At 43.8% G+C, this 12,012-nt stretch overlaps 1 protein-coding gene across 2 annotated transcripts in view; it reads right to left on the reverse strand.

The window, feature by feature from the left end:
- The window catches only part of SERGEF (secretion regulating guanine nucleotide exchange factor), a 267,435-nt gene that overhangs the window by 172,091 nt on the left and 83,332 nt on the right, over window positions 1–12,012 (reverse strand). The gene's annotated exons all lie outside the window — the stretch shown is intronic.

The following is a 12,012-nucleotide window of genomic DNA, read 5'->3' on the forward strand; positions in this document are numbered from 1 at the left end:
AACAGAGTCTCCATTCTAGGCTTGACACACTAGTGGTAGAAAAATTAGGAAATGTTGGCTAGGAATCAAAAAGACTAAAGTTTTCAATCCTGGTTCTACTGCTCCAAAAATGGTTTTAGATAGTCATTTATTTATGCAATAAGTATTTACTCAGCTCCTAGTAATATATGCAGCCTCCTTGTGCCTCAGTTTCCTCAACTGAGAAGTGTACATAGCACTATCCACATTTTCTGTATGCCTCATATAGAAAATGAGGTTAATTTATATTTGGGTGTGATGAAAGCTGAAAGTATAACACAAATGTATTAATAGATCAGGTATTACAACTCTGAATAAAATCAACATGGAAATCAGGAGCCTTGGTTGACACGGGAAACAAAGAAAAGATGAGATGGGAATGGAAGGATCTATACTGTTTTTGGTTTTATATTATAATACCATCTATACCTGCATTATTCAAAAGTAGCCACTAGCCACTTGTCACTATTTTAATTAAAATTAAGTAAAATTAAAAATTCAGTTCCTCAATTACACTAGCCACATTTCAAGTGTTCCGAAGCTACATGTGGTTAGCAGCTACTGTATTGGACAGATATAGGCCACTTCCATCATTGTATTAAGTTCTACTGGACAGCACTGATCTGTATTATCTATGTATTCCCTCAATTGCCTGATATTAATGTTGGTGTTGTGGAATTAATACATAATAGCTACCCTGCCACCTTACAACAAAACAAAACAAACCTTGAAGGCTAAAAAGAAATCAGCCTGCGGGGGAGTGAGAGCTCTAACTAGATGGTACTGGAGTTAGAACTCTGGAAGAACCCTTGGAACTGCTTCTCATTGCACAGGTTAGGAAACTGAGGCCTAGAGAAGCAAAGTCTGTGGGCCCAGGTCCTACAGAGAGTTAACATCAGAGTTCAAAATGAAACTCTGGTATTTAATAGCATAGACTTTACAGTAGGATCTGGGTTTTAATTGCAACTCCGTCACTTGTGACCTTGGACAAGTGACCTCCCCCAAGCCTCATCCTTCTCGTCTGCAAATTGAGGAACAGTAGTTCCAGCTCTGCTGGGTTGTCATGAGGATTAAATGAGATGATGACCAAAAGGTGCTTAGTGGAGAACCTGGCAGCCTGCCGGGACTTGGTGAATGCTAGCTGCTGTCGTTATCAGCTAATACATTGCTCTTTCCAGTATACCACAAACCCTGGTCAGGGAGGCTACAGCCACCAGATGCCATCATCATCATCATAGCTGGTGACTGTAGAAAGGAACAGAGAAATTATGCAGCTTGGCAAAACGTACCAGGGGAGTAGAATGACAAATGCATTGTATAGTAGTAACCACAGATCTGTTCCCACAAGTCCCCATGCAACAGCAGAAATTTCGCCTTGAAGGGTGTGAAGGGAAATGCACCATTTGTGTGCCTCTGCGCTCTTACCCTTAAATAGGTATCTGAGGAAGATACTTGTATTTCTATGACCCTCATACTCAGACAAGTAGAGGAGTCAGCATTCTGTTTTTGTTCCTCTCCCTCCAGAGCAAATATATTGCAACGCTGTTAACAATCAACACACTGTCCCATGGCAGACATCTACAAGCCTGTACCAGAGTGGGTGGAGCTCAAGCATCCAAGGGTTCTTCAAGTGCCTGCTGTGTGACCTTGCCTCTCACCTCATGACCAAGGGGGCAGAAGATTCAAAAATCGTAAGATACAGTGCCCACTCTGCAGCACCATATACGGTCCTCTGGAAGACCACCACCCAATCAAGGAGCCCTGCTGGGAAAACGGTTAAATGTTTGGCTGCTAACCGAGAGGTCAGCTGTTCAAACCCACAAGCTGCTCCATGGGAAGAAGATGTGGCCATCTGCTTCCGTAAAGACTACAGCCTTGGAAACCCTACGGGGCAGTTCTACTCTGTCCTATAGGGTCGCTATGAGTCAGAGTCAACTCAACAGCAAGTGGGTTTAGTTTTTGGTTTTTCTACCACACAAATATCAATAGACAATTCAAACACTAAGTGAGAGACGGTTTCCCCTCAATTCAATAGCATCCCAATCACTTATTTTCTGATAGGTACTGTGCTGTGCACTGAAGACACAGCAACAATCAGGACAAGGTACCTGTCCGCAAGGACCTTATACTTAAAATTCCAATTGGAGTGGTTCAGAAAAGATTCACCTTGTAATGTGGTACAATTTGGATTTACAGACAAGGTGCCAGAGTTGAGGTACTCCAAAACTCATCCTTGCTGCCACTATGAATGGAAACAGGACAGAAGCCCAAGAAAAACCATGAGGAATTAAAATATTTTTTCTCAACTCTTCAAAAACTCGTTGCTGTCAAGTCGATTCCAACTCATAGTAACCCTACAGGACAAAGTAGAACTGCCCCATAGAGTTTCCAAGGAGTGCCTAGTGGATTAGGAGTGCCTAGTGGATTCCAACTGCCATACTTTTGGGTAGCAGCTGTAGCACTTAACCACTACACTACCAGGGTTTCCCAACTCTTCAAAGGCACTCTTTACTGTCCCAGTTTCTAGGGAAGGAAAGCCTCTTGGTGAGCTCTGCTCACCTTCCCTAGTCTGTCCCCAGGCACCATCGAAGGAAGAATGAGCTGTCACAGACTCTACCTCTTCTGGCACCATGTGGACTTCTAGTGGGTAAGGTAAGTACCATTTCACAGTGTCCTCCAATCTGGAAAACCACCATTCAGTTACTTCTAAGTCCTCTAATCCACAACACTGACACTGTGTTAGCTCTGCTATTTCCTAGCTATGTCCTTAGACAAGTTACTTCCCCAAGTCTTGGTTTCCTCCCCTATAAAATGGGGATACAATAGTATACTACTTCATAGGGACATAGGAAGTAAAAAAGTGATGTTTATGAAGTGCTTAGCCCAAAATGTGGGACACAATCAATGTTCATCAAATGATTGCTATCATTATTATTTATTTATTTAAAAAATTCCTTTTCTTCCCAACCAATTCTTTCTTAACTGCCAAAGCTCAGCACAGAAACTCTAGCCTACAAATATTATCCCCATGTTTATCACCTCAGAAGGAACCAGCCTCTTTTGCTGGGCACTCCAGGAGCCTAAAGAGACATGATCCTATCACCCAACAAACTCTAGCCTTCTAGTCTCCCCTAGCCCTCAAATTTCATCTCCTCTAAGAAGTTCTGCCAGTCTCGAAAGAGACCTAGGCAACAACTCTTTTCTCTGACACTGCCTTTGTATCTCTCTGTTTACAAGTCCTCAGCCCTTACCTGTAGGTGATTTATACTACCAATCACATTCCGTTTAGAAAGTTTTATTAGGACTCTGTCTTCCTTGTTGTCACATTCCAAGTCCACAACTCCTTATGTAACAAATGCACCCTGGTTACTTGACAAGTACTGATAGATCGAGAGGAAGACAAGAATCACGGAAATGATTCATATCAAACTCATCTCTATGACAACTTTTCAAAAAGCTACAAGAAATTAAAGTTTCCTGAAAACCCACAGAAAGTTCAGTATGACAAAGAAATTTACTAACAAAACTTGTATTTGTTTATTGTTTCATAGTTTGTAAGATGCTTTCACATTCACAACATCATTCTGACAACAACTAGGAAAGGTAGACCTAAAAAGTATTCTTGAAAACTATTTGACAGATGTACAGTCTGAGGCTCAGAGAAGTAGCTTGTCCAAGGATTGATCCACAGTGCAAGGATTCTTCCAAGTCCGTACCCTGTCTGTCACTCCTTCATACAGACCTGTATTAGTTAGGGTTCTCCAGAGGAACAGAACCAAAAGAAGGGGTGTCTGCGTGTCTATAGGTATATAGGTACGCATGCGTATATACATACATACATGCAGACATACATACATATATATATACATATGTCCATGTATATATAGAGAGAGAGATTTATTTTAAAGAAATGGCTTATGAGATTATGGGGACTAACAAGTCCAAAATCCATAAGTCAAGCAATAGGCTAGAAACTCTGGCAATCTTGAGTCTGAAATCCCTAGGCCAGGTGCCAGATAGAGGGTTAGAAACTCCAGCAGGAAATCTATATTAAAGACTTGAGCCAGAATCCTTCTCCTCCCAGAAACCTCAGTTTTGCTCTCAAGGCCTTCAACTGATTATATGAGGCCCACCTACATTATTGAGGGTAATCTCCTTTACTTGGAGTCAACTGATTGTAAATGTCAATCACATCAACAAAATGCCTTTACAAAAACATCTAGTGTTTGACCAAACAACTAGGCATCACAGCCTAGCCAAGCTGACACAAAATTAACTATCACAAGCACCCTGTCCTCAAATGACGTGCATTTTCCAGGCTATTAAAAAATCTTACCCAGAAGAGACCACAAGGAAATAAAAGCATGGAGAAGACATTCAAGAATGACTAAATTACTTTTCTGGAGTGAGGAACTTTGCTCATCTAATCCTGGGAGTTCTGGCTACAACACCACATACATTTTGTTCAGCATTTATGAGCAGCCTTCCCAGCCAGCTGGTTCTCCTGAAGTGGTACACGGAAAGGTTCCCATGGGGGCTACGAAGTGACCTCCCAGCACCTGTCAGTGTGCCTCCACTCTCCCTCCTGCTTTGCTTTCTTCTTATACTTCTGGCCTCTCTGAAAATCCAGAGGCTTCACAATTGATTGTTGTAGCAGCTTCTGTTTTTGCAAAGATATCTCTGCTTCCTTCCATTTCTGCTACACAGAGCCAGTCTCCCCAGTTTTGGGTGATACCAGGTATCCCAGTAAGAAGAGCTTTCTTCCAAACAACAATCTGTGGATGCAGGAGGTTGCCATCACCACTGACAGTGTCCCCAGAGAGAACCACTGTGTCACTGAAGGGAATTACATAACCATGCAAGGACTGACCTCTTCCTTCTAGTCCTAATTCAGTGGTCCCTCTACCAAACAGCCTGAGGGTCTTTGGGTTCTGATGGCTGCATCCCAAGGCAATGGGCTCGTTTTGTTTCCTTGGAAGCAACAAGAGCAATTTTCTCTTTATTCACCTCAAGGGGTGCCAACCAGACTATGACCTCAGTGGCTCAAGACATTACATGCAAAAAAAAAGAAGGTGGAAGTGATGAGAATAGTCTTCAGGGTGGCTACAGGGTTGACTCCTATGGCAGCCAAACAATATAAAGTACCCAGAGGGGCTGACAAAGAAAGTGTGATTCAGGCCAGTATCAACGTCAAAGAGATCTCATTGACTGGAAGGCCTTCAAACAGCAGTACTCTGAACGGCAGTAACCCTCAGATTCAAGCAGATAGCATTATACTGGGGAATCAGCCACTCAGAACAAGATCCCAAACAGTGACTGAGAATCCACTGCACAGAGTCCAATCCCCAGGCAGTAAGACTGGCAAAACCCAGGCTCTGCTCTGGGTAGGATACCTGTGCAAGTGGAATCGGCAGAGAAGTCCAGCTGTCTGGATGAGGCCAATGTGGGAGGAAGAAGATATTTAAGAAAGGCACAAGTGAGACCAGGGTTTATCACAGTCAAGTAGGCAGGCCTCCAATAATCCAACATATTCCATCCTGGGAATCTCAAGATGGCTCAGGGATGAGAAGGGCTGGGGAGGGGAGAAAAAGGCTTCAGGAACAGCAGGTCAGCAGGGCCAAGAAAGGTGGGTAATGACTTTAAGCAGAGAAAAACTCAATAGAGAAGAGTCATGTTTGTCAGGCTGAGTGACAGGAATACCAAGATGAATAGAAGATGTCCTTGTCATCACTGAGGGATGGATAGTAGTTGTTCAGGCAGCCAAGGGCAAAAGAAGGGCATTCCATGCAGATTGACCAGCGCATGTAAAGACTCAGAAATATCAAAAAATTTTGATGCTTTCATTAGTTCGGTACGGATAAATTGTAAGATACAAGGGAGAAACCAATAGAACTTGAGCCTGGAGATTCTGACGGGCCAGATCAAGATCCTCTTATACCAAGCCAGGAATTTTGGACTTCATCCTGGGTGTAAAGCCATTAAAAAGTAAAGGCATGGCACAATCTGATTTAAATTTTAGAAAGATCATTTTGGCAGTTGGATAGGGGTCAGATTGGGTGAGGTCAAACTAGAGACAAAGGCTTACCAGCTAAGGGGCTGTCACTATAATTAGACAATAGTTACCCAGAACCCAAGCTAGAATAACAGTGGTGGAAATGAAGGTCATTTTTGTCCCCGGGCCAATCACTTCATGCACAGCTAACTCAGCCTTCACAGACCTAGCATGTCTCCCCTCATACCATTACAGACTCCTTTAAACCCTCACTGGCTTCTATTTTCATTCCAAACCTCTACATGATTTACTTTCACCCTGGGACAGCCTCATTTTCAAGGTCAAATGCAACAAAAGACAGCTGGTCAGCTCTAGGACGACCCTGGGCAAGGCCTGGGGCAGTCATACTGCTGCAGAGCATGGTGGTGACACAGGAGGTCACTGAGACTTTAAATCAGTGCTGATGAATTTCCTCTGCTGCTCAGAGAAACCAAAACATTCTTGTTGTCGATGCTGATGGCTACCTCAACAGGAATTCATGCTCTCTAGCACTGCATGGAGATTGGGTATGAATTATCATGCATCTGGGCTCTCCTATTTTCACTAATTCTGATTCTAAGAAGTGCCTACCGCTATATCCAGGATGGTTCTATGTAGCTCCAAAGAGCTCAAGCAAATAACAAAGAAGAGCATCTCTGACTCATACTTACAACAAAACCTGTATCTAAAGCATAGTGGCTCAAATGCTATGAACCGAATAATATGCCTTTTGTGTAGCACTTTATATAAAAGTCCTTACATATCTTATTTACATCTTCTAATAACCCTGTGGGCAAAGTAAAGCAGACGATTATTACCTCCCCCCTATAAGTGAGAAAACTAATGGTTGGGGATTTTTCAACTGACTCAAAGTCACATGGTTTACAGCTGACAGAGTAGAAACTCCAATCCAAGTCTTACCCCACATCGAAGTCTCTGTCTATTCTATCATCAGATCTCCAATTCCAGCCAGGACTATGGTTTACCGTAATCATAACAAATTTCACCATTCCAATTCTCACTGGGGCTATTTATTTCCTTACTACTTTTCCTCAAAAGATGCTGTCCCAGACTCTGAGTCTGGAGGGGACCACCAGGTCTCCATTGGGCCCATTACTACCCAGTGAAAGCCAGATCCCAGGGTCACATCCTGGTCAGAATTTTCCAGAAAGGAAGTCATTGGTGTACAGAACTCGCAATGAGAAGAATGAGGGGTCTGAGAGCCAGGTTCAAGTCCCAGCTCTGCCATGTACTATGTGACCCTGGGCTAGTGACAGCTTTCTCCCTGAACTTCAGCTTCCTGATCCCTAGAATAAGACAGCAACATCCGTCCTACCTGCTGTGCAGGAATCAGAGCCAATAATAGTGTCTTTCTTCTTCTATTTCCAGGCAGTCACAAGATGGGGCAGGATAGATCCATTACAGAGGAAAGCAAACTAGTCCCTCCCCAGTGGCCTCCTCGCACTAACCTCATCACTCCAGCAGACAATGCCACTTTCAATATAACCAGGAGGATTTAAGCCATCCAACAGGAGCTCTCACACTTTTTTCAGCACTTCTACTGATCATTCGCTTTGTGCCATGCTTGGCCCTAACAGTACAAAGATAAATAAGACAGTGCCTGCCCTCAGAGAGCTCAAAGTTTGATTTGTAAATGGATATAATAATTACTGGATTACCAGTACTAGGCAGCAACTTTGACTTTGATTTCTGTATTCTTGGCACCTCTCATTGTAGATATTTGTTGAATGAATAAATAAAACTGATAATATGATGACAAAGGTATGTACACTGTTCAGTGAAAGCTCTTCTCTTTTCTGCCTCAAATTTCTGTCTTCAAATACCCCTTTTTCTTTACTCCTGTGTTGAAAGGAAAAATGTCCTTCCCTCTTGTCAGAACTAACCTGTGATCCTAATCCTATCATCTCCTCGGGGGGCCTTGCTCCAGCTATACCCCTCACTCTTGCATCTTTACTCTTAAGCTCTCTCTCTCTCTCTAATCCTTCCTTTCAACCTTCTGATACACTCAGGTTTCCCCATGCTTACCAAACTAACTCAACCAAGCTCTCCTTTCAAGTTACTGAGCTTCCTGTCAGCCTTCTCTGGCCACTGAATCTCTACCAGGGTAGCTCATACTTCGAGCCTATATTTCTCACCATGCATTCATTCCTGGGCCCCTACTTCAGCTTCCACCTTTCCAGTAAAGCTGCTCTCAGTAGTATCACCACAACCACCCCATCACTAAATCCAGGCCAGCCTCCCTGGCCTCACTGTAGTATAGGACCCTGTTGAAATTCCCTTAGCTTCGACGGCACTGCAGTTCCTGGCTATCTTTCTTCCTCTCTCATCAATACTCAATCTCTATCTGGCTGTGCTTCCCCTGCTTTCCTCCTGAATGCAAGATCCTGCCAAGATTCCCCTGTTACTTTACATTCTCTCCCTTGGGAACTAATTTAATGTCAAGGCTTCCAATCCAGGAAGACTTTCCAGCTACTACCTCCTACCCAACTACCCCCCGCCCCATTCCAAACCCTGCAGAATCCAAGAGAATCATAGTGACAGAATTTGCAAGACAGGAAAGATCCCCAATGACATGGGGAGGGACAGGATCAACGTATTATCATGGTCAGAATCTCTTATAGCCTTTGTTACATTCTGCCTTGTCCTGCAGTGAACCTAGCCCTGACACTAGCTTATAAATTCCTAAAATAGGAACTGTCCACTGTCCTGTTTCCCCCTTCTGTCTCATGCAGTGCTTGGATAGACAGACATACATAAGCATCTGTTGAATTAAAGAAGGAAAACTGAAGGTGAATATGAGTGAAAGTACTCAGATAAACCATAAAGTGTAAAAAGCATATAAGCCTTATCATCAATAGTGGCCTTTGTAAGAAACTCCAAGGTTTTTCTGAGCATATTACAGGGTCACAGCCTGTCTGTTCTCCTGCTCTGCAGGACATCTGATAATCACGTGCCTGAAAACGTGGAAATGCCTACTCCTGAATGGCCTGAGATTGAGAAGCACAAACTGTAGGAAGAGAGAGAAGAGATGAAGAGGGGCACAGTCCCCCTAAACCATTTCTTTCCTTCATTTCTCATTCAGTCAGTTGGTAAACATCCACTGAGCACCTATGAGGTGCTGGACATGATTCTAGATACTGGGAACCCAGCTTTGAACAAGCCAGACAAGGCCCCTGCTCTCCTGGATCTTATATTTTAGTGAGAAGACAGAGATGATGAACATAAACAAGAAAATAGCAGGTAATAATAATGAGAATCGACTCAATGGCAACGAACAACAACAACAAAAACAAGTGCTTGGTGTATCATATATTTTACCAGCTCTCTCAAACATGACAGCCCTGTCTGGGGGCTCTTTCCGTCTTCTGAGTATTCACACAGACAAATCTAGTCCACTGCTTTGAGGTTTGTTTTATATCATTTCTTCTCCTGCTATGTCAGCAGCTAAAGCACAGATGCACTAGATTTTCTAATCTTTAGCAGAATAGTCTTTGGGTGAGTATTGCTATCCCATTTTGATCATTGCTGCCCCATTTTGAAAACACTGCCCTCTGCTACACCTGGAAGGTCTGGGCTGCACGGGCCCCATAGTCTCAGAGACCTCTTGCTCCTCTAGGAATGGCAACAATGCTCCAAGTTACTTACCACAGAGCTGTTTGGGAATGCTTTTTCAGGCTGCGCTCAACTCCTGTCAGAGCACTCCAGACTCAGCTGATTGCTGGTGGTAGATTTCCATGTTATTTAGGACACCGAAGTCCCACAGTCTTGACACAAACTTAAAATTAGAAATGCATTAAATATAGGAAAGGAGGAAGGTCATTCAGGAAAGGCAGCCTTCTGAGGGAGCTACAGGACAAAGATGCTCTGGAAACTTCCAGGTTCATTAATGGGTTTTACACAGATTTCAAGTGGTATGTCTCCTTCAGAAATAACACTGTGGAAAGCATAGGGGACTGGCTCAAACCTCAGCTAACACAGCCGAGTGACTCTGCAAACTAAAAATAGCTTCTTTCCCACTCATTCTGACAGATTTCACTTAGACCCTGTGCACAGGTTGATCCTCCACCAAACAGTTTTAGTCCTGCAGCAAAATGAGGGCGGATGGCATCTGAGCTTGACAATTATCCATCCCTGGTTCAACTCTTGTTTATTTACATGTTTCCTGCTCCTGCCCCAATGGCTGTGTGTATTTACACACATGCACATGTACACAGAGCTCCCTTACTGGGAGCGGATGTTCCTCAACCAAATGTGGGCAGAATTTAAACCAGGAACATGATTCAGGACCATGACTGCAGACTGAGCCCAGAGCAGCCCCTCAGAAACCCTAGGAATGAGGCTGTTTGTCTTGGATCTTCTCCTAGTTCCTAGCTAACTTCTCTGGGCCTCAGTTTCCTCAGTTATAAAAATGGGGATAATCACTCCTATTCTAGTCTATTTCACGACATCACATTGGGATCAAATGAGATAAAATCTGTGAGAGTTATTTTCCTTTAGACAGAACTCCTATCAGAAGGATGAATGTCAGTGATGGGGCAGGCTAGGACAGGCAGCCGGACTGCAAAACTAAGCTTGACCACTGAAATGGGCAGCCATCCTGGTTGCATCAGGAAATAAAAGCAGATCTAGGCTCACTATTTTAGCTCATATTGTACCCTTGGCCTGGAATGTCCTTCCACCTTTGCTAAACTCCTATTCATTTTTCAGAACCCAATTCAAACATCACTTTTTTGTTAGTGTCTTCAGATTTAATCATTTCATCTTTACTGCCCCCTTGGCCTCTAACAGCACTTTCACTCTGTACAGTACAGATTTATTTACATGCTTCGAAGTTCTTTGAGGGCAAAGATCATGTATTCTTTATCTTTGTATCCACCTCCCACCCAACACCAATGGTTGACCAACACTGGCATAAGGCAAGTGTCAATCAGTGTTTACTGAGTTGAACATGGCATGGCCAAGAACCCAAAGCCAAGAAGTGGGTAAACATCAGAAAGATTCAGGAGAGCAGAAAAGGTGGGACAGTGCACACAGAGCTAGTGGAGAGGGTAGTAGGCAGGGAATCCAGGAAGGTGGTATCATCAAGGTCTGCCCCAGGCAGTAAGGGCCCAGCCTCAGAGATGGGAGTCAAAGCCAAACTGCAAATCCTGGGAGGACCAGGCAGGACACTGGTCCCAGAAAAACGAGGGACTGAACAGGGAGCAGGGGCACCACGCTAAGCCCCAGGGACTAAGGAGCAGAGGCACCACACTGAGTTCCAGCAACTTAAACTAGTAACAGGAGGGTTTGGGAACAAGGAACAAGGCCAATGCCTAGAACCCAAAGAAGAGAGCCAGGGCAAGGTATCAACCCTGGAGCTTCTGCATTAGTTAACATTCCCAGGTCTGCCAGAGTTGAGCTAGAAGCTAGGCGTTAAGTGACCCTAGCACACAGACCACATAGACCCCAGCTATGAAAATGAGGAGGGATTCAAGAGGCAGGAATCAGGCTATTCATTACAAATTCAAGTAGCGATCATTTCCATGAAATAAGAACCAGAAATGGAAGGGACTCTTAGATCTATAAAAAACATTAGGAATCATCTGGTCTAACATCCCTAACCTACATATAGAGAAACTGAGGGCCTGGGATGGAAAGGCCCAGATTCACTCAGGGCAGAACCAAAGCTAGAACCCACGCCTTCTAACTGTCAATATACTTCTCATTCCCTCTGAGGCTGTTTACCTTCAGACAAGGTCTCTGGATTATTCCACTAACACACCAGGTCCCCAACTCCAACTACTTCAGAATCTTGGGGAGCCCCCAAATGCACCCACTAAGTAAGCACAAGCACTTCTGCCCAACAATGGAATGCAGGTTTCCACCTTTGGGCAGAGTTTAAAGTCAGTGTCCCACAGGAAATGTGCAGGCACCAGCCCCACCTGAGGCTTAAAAAGCAAAAA

The sequence above is a fragment of the Elephas maximus genome, chromosome 7 (assembly GCF_024166365.1).
Source record: "Elephas maximus indicus isolate mEleMax1 chromosome 7, mEleMax1 primary haplotype, whole genome shotgun sequence".
Lineage (NCBI taxonomy): Eukaryota > Metazoa > Chordata > Mammalia > Proboscidea > Elephantidae > Elephas > Elephas maximus.